Genomic DNA, 15228 nt, shown 5'->3' on the forward strand with positions numbered 1-15228 from the left:
TCCTACCCAGGTTGTATCTAATTCTTCCCAGAATTTAGTGTTTGCGCTTCTAGGTTGTAATTACCCAGGGAAGCCACTATTTGCTGTCTCTCACCTGGGGTGAAGGTTTTATAATTTGCCTTTCACTGCGCATCTGTTCCCCCTCGGGATATTGGCGCTAGGTTGTGTTCTAGCACTTCCCACTCCTCCGGAGGAGCGGTTGGTCCCTGTTGTGTGGACTTATGAGAAGATAAAGGAACATTTCCCCTCTCCATTGCGTTTCTTCGAACACATGATTTTGTTTCTCCAGTTCCCTGACTCTGGATTCTAACTCTCTAATCTTTTCTTCATTTTCACTCCACCTTTTAGTAGAAGCGACTACTTGCTCAATTAATCCAGCTAACTGATGTATTAACAATATCTCCTATCTTCTTTGTTAAACACACACAGATATACATGGAAGCTTCCAATATATTAATTTTTACTTTGTCATCAGCACATTTCTTACCCAAGACTGAGACCTGTTCAGTTAATCCGGCCAATTGTTGAACTAAGAGGACTCCATTATTCTTAGTTTTGTCTTTCTCTTCCTTTTCCAACCATTTTCGTTGTTTGTCTGGCGGGTGGTCTAAATCCCACCCCCCTTTGCTCATCTGTTTAATGAGTTTGTCCCTCTTAGTCAGATATTCGTTTATCAGGGATTCCGCGGGTCCCCACTGTCCTTGTCTCGCCATAACACCGATAAGTTTATACTCACCACCTGGAGTCTTCTATTCTTCCTTCCTGCTCTCCCCCTCCTAGGTGCTCTTTTCCAAGTCCAGTGATACCTGTCAGGGGTGATCAGATCCCTCCATACCACCGCTTATGCTATATTTGTTAAGCTGGCTTTTACATGAAGGTTATTCCTTCCACTCCGGCGACCACCCAGACAGTCTCTTTCTCACTCACGCCTGAACATCACACCTCAGGATGTGCTCAATTCAGACGTCTTTCACTCTCTCATCACAGATGATCACCTACTGTAATTTCACCCACCCTATTAAGTTCGGCAATCTATTCTCGTGTCCCAGTCGTGGCCATTTGACCGGACCCGTAAACAGATCCTGGGTTTCGGCACCAAATTGTTGTAGGTAAATATAATACCTCTGAGACCAGTCGTGAGTCAAGGTACAGTGGTTTATTTTCACAAGCTTGTGGGAGAAGTCCGATCCCTAATGCGGTCTCCAGACTTCTCGCCGAATGCAAGTTAAGGACAAGTATTTATACATACATTTTCGCCCCTGGTTACGTCCGAATTTTCTCACGATTATTCCTGCCTCAGCGCCTCCACGTAGTTCGCATAATCGTGGCCATCCCAAGCCTGTGACTATCTGTTCTGTCGCCTCTATGTCCAGCATGCAAGATTATAATGTTGCATAAACCACTTAACTGAAATACAGTGGCCTATAAAACAATTTAAATCGGCAAGGATAAATAGTAGATAATGAATATATATGAACCTATCATTATACGATCACAGAAGACATGCATGTAAGCTCCACCATGTTAAACAGCAAAGTACATGATATAAAAGAACACAAAATGGATTCTAGCCCAGCTTCTACTAGCTGGGTTAGCCACATTCCTGAACACAATTAGCTGAGAAAGATTATGAGCTCGGCAGACACGAAAACGAGCTCTACAATGCTTCTCACAAATCGCTAAGTAATACAAATTTCAGGTTTCAATGCAATACACAAATCTTAAGTGTTACAAAGTTCATTAACCTATTCCCGTCTTCAGTCATCCTCCACCCTGACGATTAACAATATCTCCATCCCTTTATTACTATTCGGTAAAAAAGCTCAGAAGTCCCTTCCCACTTGTTGGTTCTTCCGAATATACATCGACTGCAGCAGTTTATGATGGAACTTCAGTTATTCAGCAACCTCTCATGGGAAATTATGGATGGGCAATACTTTCTCAACGAGATAGTCACATCGAATGACAAATACATTAAGAAAATCTGAGAGGTTGATTGTGGCATCACTTAGTCCTGGCTATAGTGCCATGCTTCCATTGTTTGGCACGGACGTTGTCCCATGTTTTCGCTTCACCAGCTTGGCATCTAATGTTTACGTATTCCCGATAATGATCCTGACTTGCTATCCTGTAGTATTAATTGAAACAGATTTGATTACCTAGCTGGATTGTAATGGGAGAATCGGGGATAGGCCAGGCTGTAAGGTAGCACAGAGTGGTTGGAAACAATTATGCTACTTTTGCTTGTCCACAATGACTCATGGACGTCACATTTTTAGTTCGGAGAAATGTTTGAAACATATGTCATCTGACATGGTGGCACAACACAATGGAGACTATTCTCACTGTTAAGATGAAACTTCGTCCACAAATGGATTGCATGGTAACCACGCATAGCATTTCTGTAGCAAGCATGAAGAGAGGCATTTGCAAAAGGTAGATTGATGAGGACGAGTTGGATTTGTCTTGTTCACTTGTTCAGCGCAGAATTCATCTTGTGCCCTTATGGCCATCAGTGGATGTATGTCAGCGGATCTTCAATTTTACAAATGAGGAACCAGAGTAGGATTCAGAACCCCGCGAGCCTGTCTCGCTATTCAGCAAGATCACAGCTCATCGGATTGTAACCAACACTCCACATTTCCAGTCACCCCCGAACCCATTCCCTTCCCCGCTCTAATTAAGTTTCCATCTCGCTCTGCCTTAAGTCCATTCTTAGTGTATTCTAAAATCTTGCTTTCTGAATGTCATGAAAATCAGAGAAAATTTCTATGTCCTAATCGCTGTCCCCCATTGACAAATTCTCCCACAAGATGAAACATTCTCACCCCACCGATCCTGTCAAGATATATGGACATCCTCAAGCTTTAAATTTTGTTACTTTTTACTCGACTGAGTCAATTGACTACAGACCTAAACACTCAATCTTTTCCAAACAAACATGCCACGCTATCTTGATGATCGTCTCGTGAAACATCTCTGAATTGCTTCTAATACATTCGTACTTTTCCTTTAATGATGAGACCAATGCTGTACAGAATACATCAGCTTTGGTCTCACCAATGCCCTGTGCAGCTTCAACTTCCGTGCTCCAGCCAAATAGTGTTCAACTGATACAACAGGTGTGCCTCGGAAGGGAATGGAGGATGTCTATGTTGTAATCAGCTTTATTCTTTGCCCATGTTTTATCCGATGCCTTGAAATATCATGGGGACCAGAGTCAATGTTAAGGGACTCAAGGCAATTCCCTTCTGACTATGTGCTACGGTGTCTCCACTTCTGGTCATAACCAAGGGTGATGACTAAGGTGTTTGAGATACTTTTGCTATAGATCGATTCCCTGAGTATAAGTATCTCAGTGTCTGTTGCTTCACTCCACTTGTTGGCTAACTCTCCAAATGCACGCACGAGTCCCCAGATGTTCGAAAGGAGTATGTTTTCAGATTGAAAGGTCGAGGCTTTGTCTGGTCTGTTCTGTTGCCGATGTCGATGCAAAGTGGTTTATACTCTCTCCTTCATTTTAGATTTCAAGCGGCTGGTAAGGCCATTTCAGCGTCAATCACATTACTGTAGATCTGGAGTAATGCATCATTCAGACTACAAAATATCAGCAGTTTTGCTTACCAAAGGTGTACTGTTGGAACTGATTATCCTTATGAAAATTGACAATTGCTTCAGGGGCAATATTTGTCATGTTGCATGATTGAACTTATGTTCAAGAAACTGCAGTGGCAGGATATAAACTCAGAACATTAGCCTAGGTTTCTGGATTATAATGAAGTGACCTCACTACCATCACCTATCCATGGAATTGACCTCCAAGTGTTTGAAAGAACGATATCATAGCTGAGAAAATTCAACTTTTCAAGAGTTAAAAAGAGAAGATCAAATGCCTGATTTTTCCCTTCAGTCCTTCAAAAGTTCATAAATTCAGACACTGTTTCCTGGTGCTGAATATTGTCAATTTTAAAGAGTTATTAATATGTGTGTCTTTCTTCCTCCACTCCTTTCTAAGCACATCAGTATAATGTTCGCTCATGATCCAATTCTGTTCCTTCCTGGTCTCGTGGTGAATATTCGACTGCATATCTGACACATACATCATTGAATCTCTCCTACTCTCCTCCCTTTTGTTCTTCCGTCCACACTCAGCTTGACATGTGAGTAACAATGCAGGCAGCTCCTTCAGAAACACAATCGATACATTATCACTCAGCCAGTTCATCAGTTGCAGAGGCACAGACGGCGGAAGTATTCAGTCCCATTCTGTTCCAACATTCCAGGAAGATATTTTTAAATCTAACATTAAAATGGAGCAAGACAGAAGGAAGTCATTTCCATTTCACTCTTACTCGGTCCCGCTGACATGTTCATACTGAAATCCCAGCCCCAAGTCATATCTACTATCAGGTTGAAAGGGATAGTGTCATAGTTCAATGGGAATCAACTTCAACGAATTGAATAGCAGACAGGTTGATCAAAGAAATCCAAGTCTTGTCAAAATACCTGATATAAAGTCTCAAAGTAATTCACAAATCAATTCACAGTTATCGATGTTTACTCGTGGAAAGGCAGAGTTCTGCGGATGCTAGAAATCTGCATTAAAAACAAAACATTCTGGAAATACTCCGAAGGTCTGTCAGCAGTTCTGAAAAGACTCGTCAGGACTCCGAACGCAAACTTTGTTTTTCGGTCCACAGGTTCTGTCAGATCTTCTGAGTTTTTCCAAGATTTCCTCCTTTAAATGAAACTTACCTAATGTAATCAAGATTTTTTCAAATTCATTGAAGGGAGAATTCAGCACCCATCTTTGCTGTGTGATCGCACATAAACAGCAAAGTCTGAATTCACGGATTTGCAAATTCGAAGCTGCAAGTGAGCAGCGAACTGCAAGTTATTGTTTTCCCCAGAGCTGTCTGAATGTTCCCACTTTGACAAAGCTCTTCAGAAACAGAGAGCACTTCCAATTAGAAATTTATAAAGTGTCAATCGCTTATCACTGCAAGTTTTTTTTCTCGTTTTCATCCTTTCTCTCTTTTTCTATTCCCTTCAGTTAATCAGGGTGACCCAGTCAATGTTTCTATCCTGTTAAATTTCAACGTTAGGTGAAAAACTGACAAACTTTTAAAAATAGGGTTGAATCTTAACGCGACCTTGCTGCCGATCGATCGGACAAAGACAGGAAACTTTTCAAAATCAGTTGAAAACGTAGAAACAATTCTGAAAAGTGCTCGGGGTTGCCTCAGTTTAGAAAAGGCGATTTCTTTTTACTTTTCTTCCACTTTCTCTCAAGTAGTCTACCTTCATCTCTCGTTTTCCCTGACTTTTCCTGGGGTAAACACACAATATGCACATACACACATAATCCTTAATACGTATATCGAGTTCTTGGAAAGTGCCTTATTCCGTTCTCTGAGCGGTCATTAATAGCGGGCATGGATATAATGTAATGTGTTAGAGTTTTAGAAGGAATCTTAGGAAAAACGTTTTTGGAATCGGGAACTCAGTAGATGATAGGGCAGTAGAGGCGGGTACCCTCAAAGCATTTAAAACATTAAGATGAACACTTGAAACGTCATAATATGCAGGTTATTGTTTAAAAGCATTAATGTGGGGTTAGAATAGATAGGTGGTAAAGCAAGTTACAAGAGGGATATGAACAGTTTGCAAATAAACATTGATAAATTAAGCGAGTGGGCAAAACATTAGCAAATCGAGAGCAATGTGCTTTTGAAAGACATGGTGAACTTAAAAACATATTTATGTGCTGTAAAAATCGCTGGCCCAATGACTATGACTCTGATCTGATTTGAATTGATTTGATTTCAGTTTTGAATGCCACGTGTATCAGTATACAGTGAACCGTTTCTTATTTGCATGTTAAATAGACAAAGCATATCGATCACAGAGAAGAAAAGGACAGGCTTCAGAATGCGGTGTTACAGTGATAATTAGGGTGTAGAGAAAGATCAACTTAATATAAGGTGGGTCCATTCAAAATTCTGGACAGCAGGGACGATGCTGTTCTTGAATCGGTTGTTAAGTGACTGCAGACTTTTGTATCATTTTTCCAGGTGCAAGAAGGTGGGAGAGAGTATGTTCGGGATGCGTGGGGATCCTAATTATGCTGGCTGCTTTTCCAAAGCAGCGGGAATTGTAGATAAAAGTACAGTTAGGAAATACTGATTAAACATTAGAAATGCGGGGTCTGCACTTTGGATTATTTTGCAGAAACAAAGGAAATTGGAAAGAGCAAATACGGCTGTTTCCTCTGGGACGTGCAAACGGAGCCAAGCTTCTGGAATCACACGCAGACAGATTCTCAAGGAGGTAAGGAAGAGAGCAACAGCAATAAAGGTAGGGCATTCTATAGTTAGGGGTACAGACAGGCACTATTATGGCTGTCAACGTCTCTCCACGATGCCGCGTTGCCTCCATTGCCTAATGGTCTGGAATGTTCATGAACAGCTGCAGGGCATCGTGAAGGAGCAGATTCGAAAGGAAGAGTTCATTGTGCATTTTGGTACCATAGACATGGCTAGAAAGAGAGATGAGGGTTTGCAATAATAATACAGAAAGTTAGGAAGTAGACTAAAATAAAGAAGTCTTCTCGTGTTACAACCTTTGGATTTCTCCCACTGCTACGTGAGAACAAAGAACAAAGATCAAAGAACAGTGCAGCACAGGAACAGGCACTTCGGCTTTCCAAGCCCGCGCCAATCACGTTTACGTATGGAAACCAACTTATCATATCCCTCTATTCCCCGATTGTTAAAATGCCTATCAGGATAAGTCTTAAGTGTGACTAAGGTAACCTGACTTGACAGTGCATTTCACCCCCTCCAGCTGCCCGCCTCCCCACCGCCCCCCACCCCGCCCCAACCCACACACACACCTTATGTGCAAAAAGCATCCTGCACACATCTCCATTGAACATACCCCCACCCCCCGCTCCCCCTTCCTCCACGCTCCCATCTTCTGTCAGATCGCCCGTCAGCCTCCCTTTTTCCACTGTGAACACTCCCAGTTTCTTCAATCTCTGCTCAAAGATAATAACCTCCATTCCAGGCAACTTTCTGTTAATCCTTTTCTGCGCTCTCTCCAAAGCCTCCACGTCCTTCTGGTACTGTAATGACCCGAATTGGACACAGCGTTACAAATGAGTCCTAATCAACGTTTCATACAACTATAACATATTTTGCCATCTTTTATACCCGATGCCCCGTCCGATGAATGCAAGCATACAATATGTTTTCTTCACCACCTTTTCCACGTGTGCTGCCACTTCAAAGGACCTGTGGGCCTGTGCTCCCAGATATCACTGTGTGTCTATGCTCCTGATTGTACTACCATTTATTTCATAGCTCCCGGCTGAATTGGATGTATCCAAATGCATCACCTCGCATTTGTCTGGGCTAAATTCCACCTGCCATTTCTCCACCCAATTTTCCAGTACATGTATATCCTGATGTACTTTCTGACAATCTTCTTCACGATCCGAAACTCCGCCAATCGTGGTATCATCCGTAAGCTTGTTAATCAGACCAGCTACGTTTTCTTCCAAGTCCTTTATATATATATTACAAACAGCAGAGGTCCCAGCAGTGATCCCTCGACAACACGGCAATGCGGATGCTCTGTCAAGGCTGCCTTTGCCTGGAGAAAAAGATGTTCCCTGCTGAAATGTGAAGATAATGTATTTCACACATGAAGATAAAGTTCAGGTAACCGCGAACCAGGTACGGAAAGCTACCTGGAATGATCCGGTTATGAGGCAGGGAGTGGAATTTGTCCTGAGAGGGAGGACGAGCAGAAAGCACCCGGAGTTAGGGCGGTAAATGTGCGGAAGCTGGGAGTTGTCAGTGTTGCTGGATGTTTGTTCTGGGCTATGAGAGCCTCATTCCCCCCATCATTAAGAGGAAAAGTGCTGGAACGGGAGCACTAAGAGCGCCCGGGGTGTTGCCAACGGAAGAAATAACAAGAAGCTGTATGTGCTGCTTCCCAAATGGAAGAGAAAGCGGGATGGTGCGAACGCTGCGCTTGGCGACGGAAGGCGCCACAATGTATAGAAGGCGGCACGGTAGCACAGTGTTTGGCACTGCTGCTTCACAGCTCCAGGGACCTGGGTTCGATTGCTGGCTTGGGTCACTGTCTGACTGGAGTTTGCACATTCTCCTCGTGTCTGCGTGGGTTTCCTCCGGGTGCTCCGGTTTCCTCCCACAGTCCAAAGATGTGCGGGTGAGGTTGATTGGTCATGCCAAATTGCCCCTTAATGGCCTGAGATGAGTAGATTCGAGGAAATAGCGGGTAAAATATGTAGGGATATCGGGGTAGGGCCTGGGTGGGATTGTGGTCAGTGCAGACTCGATGGGCCAAATGGCCTCTTTCTGCACTGCAGGGTTTCTCCGATTTCCTTGCCGTCTCTTGCTGGCTGGGATTGTCCCCAATGGCAGCGAATCCACAGCAAGTTGCTGTTTCATCAAAATCTTGATGAGGAGATGCCGGCGTTGGATGGGGTGGGCACAGTAAGATGTCTCACAACACCAGGTTAAAGTCCAACAGGTTTATTTGGTCGCACAAGCTTTCCGAGTGTCACTCCTTCTTCAGGTAAGTGAGGAGTTGTGTTCATTAAAAGGGCATATACAGTCACAGCCTCAATTTTCAAGATAATGGTTGGAATGCGAGTCTTTCCAGGTAATCAAGTCTTTAAGGTCCAGACGATGTGAGTGGAGAGAGGGTGAAGCACAGGTTAAATAGGTTTGATATTGTCTCCAGCTCGGACAGTTGCTCATCCCAATTTGCCCGCGTGCACCCCCACCAGCTGCCAATCATTCTGCTGGAGCGGGTTCGTATTGGCTGTCTTCATCTGATGGACAGCGCACTGAACCATTGAGGAATGAGCACGCAATGAGGTCCCGCCCACTGAGTGACGTGGCGGGAAGCGGCCGTTAAACGGTTTCTGCGCGCGGCTGGAGGGTTCGGACTGACGTTACTTGATCAGGATCGACCCAAGAGGCGAGCAGGAAATTGTCGGCCGCCGCCCCGAGAATGCCTGTGCGGACTTCTCTCCGGGAGGATGCGCGCAGGCGCACTGCAGTTTGTCAGGGAATATCTGGGGCTTTCCGGGGCCGGGTTTATGAATAACGGTGAGGAATTAACGGTCGAGAAAAAGTTTCAACTTCAACATTCAGCTTTAGGATTAAAATGTCGATTTACTGTGTAAATGCAACGTGTCTTTGTATCATATTAACAGACCGGGGACGTTAAGTTCCATTGTGGGCGGCGCGGTGGCTCAGTGGTTGGCGCTGCGGTCTCACAGTCCCAGGGAGCCGGGGTCAATTCGCGGCCTTGGCTCACTGTCTGTCTGCAGTCTGCACATTGTCCCCGTATCTGCGGGCCTTTCCTCCCACTCTCCAAAGATCTTTAGCATAGGAGCATTGGCCACGCTAAGTTGCTGCTCATTGTCAGGGGGATTTGCAGGGTAAACACGGGGATAGGGTCTGGGTGGGATTGTGGTCGGTGCAGACTTGATGGACCAAATGGCCTCCTTCTGCACTGCAGGAATTGAATGATTCTATATTTCATAGAAAGATCAGCCATTACAATCCAGGCCTTGTATTTGTCAACACTGTGCTACACCATCTAAGTTACAACAATCAAGCGTTTGTATGAGTAAACACAGCACCAGATCTCTCTTCATTATTTCAGTCTGGGCGCTGTATGAGCATCTGACAAGGTGATGCATAACAGGATGGTGCATCACGGTAAAGCTCATGGAATTGGAGGAAGTGTGTTAGCGTGGATGGAAAACTGTCAGGCAGAAAACAGAGTTGGAATAAATAGCTCCTTTTCAGACTGGAAAGGTATAACTAGCGCAGCACCGAAGGGATCAGTTCTTGGCTGACAATTGCTTTGTGACCTGGCAGAAGGAACAGAATGTCAGGTTTCCAAATTTGCCGATGATACCAAGTTCGTTGGAAGGGCATGTTGTGATGAGGATATTGTGATGCTGCAAAGGGATATCGATTGACTGGGTGACTGTGGGAAAACTTGGCAAGAGGAAATTAATATGGGCAGTGTGAGGTCATGCACTTCAAGTAGTTGGAATCAAAAGGCAGATTGTTCTCTAAAAGGAGAGAGACTGCAGGTGAGTTAAGGACAGAGGGATCCAGGTGTTTCATTGCAGGAATCACTAAACGCAAGCTGGCATGTCCAACAAGGGGCAACACGGATTTGAGTTGATTTACTATTGTCACATGTATTAACATACAGTGAAAAGTATTGTTTCTTGTGGGCTATACAGACAAAGCACACAGACAAATTGACGTACATACAGCGTTACTTCGCCGAAATCACGTGCTTAGCAACAGTAAATACAATGACCACATGAGAAAAACCATAAATATGTCGAAAACCCACACCCAGTTGCCATCGAAAGTACACGTCCACCATTGTTCGAGTGTGAGATAGACGCTACTTTGCACATAAAGCGAATGTTATCTCCCTCAATCAAGGACACGTTAGCAGGGTTCAGTCTGGACTGGTCTGTTCGAGCAGGAGTTTATCTACAAGGTCAGGATCAGTTCACAATAGGGAATATGTGCTGATTGTTCAAAAATTGTTCAAAATAGCAAAGTGTAGTTAAGTTCTTAAAATGGCCAAGATCAGAGGAAATTAATGGGATGCTAACCCCTTAACATCTCACCTCTACTCCCATCCTATTCATATATTTGTCAAGATGCCCCTTAAACGTCATTACCGTATCCGCTTCCACTACCTTCCACCGGCAACGAGTTCCAGGCACACACCACCATCTGTGTAAAAAATCTGCCCCCGTACAAATCCTTTAAACGTCGTACCTTAATGCTGTGCCCCCGAGTAATTGATTCTTCCAACCTGGGAAAAAGCTTCTGACGATTCACTCTGTCCATGCCTCTCATAATCGTGCACACTTCTATCAGGTCGCCCTGCAACCTCCGTCGTTCCAGTGAGAACAAACCAAATTTCTCCAATCTCTCCTCATGGCTAATGCCCTCCTACCAGGCGACGTCCTGGTAAATCTTTTCTGTACCTGTACCCTCTCCAACGCCTCCACATCGTTCTGGTCGTGTGACAACCAGAATTGAACACTATATTGCAAGTGCAGCCTTACTAAGTTTCTATAAAACGGCAACATGGTTTGCCAATTTTTGAACTCAATGGCCTGGCCGATGAACGCAAGCATGCCGTATGCTTTCTCCACCTGCCATTTTCAGTGACCTGTGTACCTGCACACCCAGATCCCTTTGTCTATCAATGCTCCTCAGGTTTCTGCCATTTACTGTATATTCCCAAATTGTATTAGTCCTTCCAAAATGCATTACTTCACATTTGTCCGGATTAAACTCCATCTGCAATCTCTCTGCCCAAGTCTCCAATCGATCTATATCCTGCTGTATCCTCTGATGGTTCTCGTCATTATCTGCAAATCCACCAAATTTAATGTCGTCTGCAAGCTTACTAATCAAACCGTTACATTTTCCTCCAAATCATTTATACATATTACAAACAGGAAAGGTCCCATCACTGATCCCTGAGGAACACCACTTGTCACAGCCCTCCATTCAGAAACGTACCCTTCCACTGCTACCTTCTGTTTCTTTGACCGAGGCAGTTTTATATCCACCATTCCAGCTCATCTCTGATCCAATGCGATTTCACCTTCTGCACCATTCTTCCATGAGGGACCTTGACAAAGGATCATTAGTATCATTGGAAGAAAGTATCCGATTTGCGCTGGGTACGATTGTGCAAAGCACGACTGTGATTTACTTCAAAGTAAAAGTGGATGGAAATTTTGGATTTGAGGGTATAAAGCGACAGAAAGATGGAGCCAGTGAGGTCAAAATGTGTGTAACCTGGGCAGGAGGGTGCCAGTAAGATCAGACGGCATATAACCCAGAAAGGATGGAGTCAGTGAGATCAGGCAGCGTGTACTCTGGGGAGGATCGAGTCAAATCGGATAGAGTGTAACGCGAGCGGATGGAGTCAGTGAGATCAGACTGTATGCGACAAAGGGAGAAGGCATTATGATCTGGTTCATAGGTTAGGACCTGTTCTCAGCTGTGTTGTCGAGCAGACTGTTATCAAGGAATTAAAATGACATTTTTGCATCTATCATGAGGAATGCTAATGACTCCCGTTTGATGCTGCAGTGAAATCGATCTGTAATGAGTTAGCGTCATTCAGTGCAGCAGTCATGAGACTGCTCTTATTTCCGTTGTGTCCTCCAGCCTGGCAACATTAAAGGTCAGAATCAATCCCTGCTTCAGCTCAAGATCACGGGTCCTCCACTGGAGGGTAAGACTGCATTGTAGGATATGGAACCTGAAAGAGATAATTATGCAACAGATTAATTTGCTGATTTGATAATTAGAATCTATCCGACACACAGAGATCTTTGCACCTGGAAACGTGCAGTGTCTGTAATAATCAATAAGCTCTTCCCCCGATGACACAGTGGATAGATTTGATCGGGAATTGAGCCTGGACTGTTAGTTTACCAGACAAGGGAGTCCTCAGGGAACTGAAACAAGTTATTAATAATTGGAAGTAAAATTATTTTTGGTTCCAGAAAAGATGGAGCATTTTGTGAAGTAAATATTCCTAGTGGCTGGGTCGAAAGAGGGAAGTGAGTGACCATCTGGAGTGACATCAGAGTCACAGGTGAGGGAGCTCCTGAGTGCTGGAATTGTCCTATAGATAGCTGAAATTGGGAACTGCCTATATTGAGCTCTAACAACTCAGCATCTTGTCTGGAACTGAGCATAATTTAAATTATAATTATTAATAACTGGTTATTGAGGATTGACAGGGAATGTCAGCGGTCTCTCCCTGCGATGCTGCTGAAAGAAAGCCAAGCCCAAAGGAGAAAGAACATTTGCAAATCAGAATACACAGGTCGAATAAAAATGAAATGCTGGAGATCTGGAATAAAAACAGAAAATGCTGGAAAAACTCAGTAGCTGTGGCAGCATCGTGGAGAGAGGCAGAGATAACTTTGGGGTTCGAACCAAGAGTCAGCGTGAACTGAACATGTTTACTCTGTTTTCTTTCTCTCAGATGCTGCCAGAACTGTTTGGATTTTCCAGCACCTTCTCTTTATATTTCGAGAACTGAACAGAATTAGCAGTGACTCCGCATCGCAATGAATTTACTCAAATATCACATGTAAAATGTATGGCTATTGTGAGGAGTTTCTCGGTGAAATTTTACGTGGAAAATTGTATTTATTACAGAGTGTCAGAATATGGTCTAACACCACCATGGCTGCAGGATCAGATCCAACATCTTCAACAAGAGTGAAAATGGATGCGGGTAGGTTCAGAAAATAATTAAAATCGTAACTTCTTCCAGGACAAAGTTCCAGATTTTAAGCAAGAATCAACGGCTCAAATACAATGTTAAAAGATAACAGGGGCTGAGCAGGAAGAGGAACTGAGTGACCATCCAGAGCAGTGGTTCCCAAAGTTTGCAGCGCGCCACACTGGTGCGGCGAGAGAGGATGGCAAGTGTGGCGGGAAGATTCAAGGACAGTCAAAGAAACATTTAAACATGGATAGATATTTTGCCAAAGGGAGAGCAAGAGCATCAAGTGATGCTGAGGACGAACACAGTCCACGTTGTGATCCAGAATCGCAGTACGAACAGAGTGCTGAAGAAGAGTCGTTTAATCTACACCAGTCGCAGGCCCAAGCAAACCTCCAAAAAATAAAGTTTATCGACAATACATGGATAGGTATCTGAGTCTCGGTTTCACATGGACTGGAGATGAAAACGTACCTCGGCCTCTGTGTTTGATCTGTGGTGAGAAGCTTTCTAATTCCAAAATGGTCCCAAGCAAGATGAAAAGACATATGTTGTCATAACATGGAAATCTGGCAAACAAGGATAGAACACAGGACGAAGAACAAAGAACAGTACAGTACAGGAAACAGGCCCTTCGGCCCTCCAAGCCTGTGCCGCTCCTTGGTCCAACTAGCCCAATCGTTTGTATCCCTCCATTCCCAGGCTGCTCATGTGACGATCCAGGTAAGTCTTAAACGATGTCAGCGTGTCTGCCTCCACCACCTTACTTGGCAGCGCATTCCAGGCCCCCACCACCCTCTGTGTAAAAAACATCCCTCTGATATCTGAGTTATACTTCGCCCCTCTCACCTTGAGCCCGTGAACCCTCGTGATCGTCACTTCTGATCACGGAAAAATCTTCCCACTGTTCACCCTATCTATACCCTTCATAATCTTGTACAACTCGATTAGATCTCCCGTCATTCTCCGTCTTTCCAGGGAGAACAACTCCAGTTCACCCAATCTCTCCTCATAGCTGAGACACTGCATACCAGGCAACATCCTGGTCAATCTTTTCAGCACTCTCTCTAACGCCTCCACCTCCTTCTAGTAGTGCGGCGACCAGAACTGGACGCAGTACTCCAAATGTGGCCGAACCAGCGTTCTATACAGCTGCATCATCAGACTCCAGCGTTTATACTCTATACCCCGTCCTATAAAGGCAAGCATACCATATGCCTTCTTCACCACCTTCTCCACCTGTGTTGCCACCTTCAAGGATTTGTGGACTTGCACACCTAGGTCCCTCTGTCTTTCTATACTCTTGATGGCTCCGTCATTTATAGTATAACTCCTCCCTACATTATTTCTTCCAAAATGCATCACTTCGCATTCATCAGATTAAATTCCATCTGCCACCTCTCCGCCCACTTTTCCAGCCTATCTATGTCCTTCTGTATTGCCCGACAATGTTCATCGCGATCTGCAAGTCCAGCCATCTTCGTGTCAACCACAAACTTGCTGATTACACCAGTTACACCTCTTCCAAATCATTATATATATATATATATATATATATATATATATATATATATATATATATATATATATATATATATCTCGCAAACAGCAGATGTCACAGTACAGATCCCTGCTGAATACCACTGGTCACAGACATCCAGCCGGAAAAAGACCCTTCGACCACTACCCTCTGTCTCCTGTGGCCCAAGCCAGTTCTCCACCCATCTCGCCACTTCTCCTTCTATCCCATGAGCCTTAATCTTCCTAACCAACCTACCATGTGGGACTTTGTCAAATGCCTTACTGAAATCCATATAGACGACATCCACGGCCCTTCCTTCATCAACCATTTTTGTCACTTCCGCAAAAAACTCCAACAAA

Source organism: Mustelus asterias, unplaced genomic scaffold (assembly GCF_964213995.1).
Source record: "Mustelus asterias unplaced genomic scaffold, sMusAst1.hap1.1 HAP1_SCAFFOLD_73, whole genome shotgun sequence".
Classification (NCBI taxonomy): domain Eukaryota; kingdom Metazoa; phylum Chordata; class Chondrichthyes; order Carcharhiniformes; family Triakidae; genus Mustelus; species Mustelus asterias.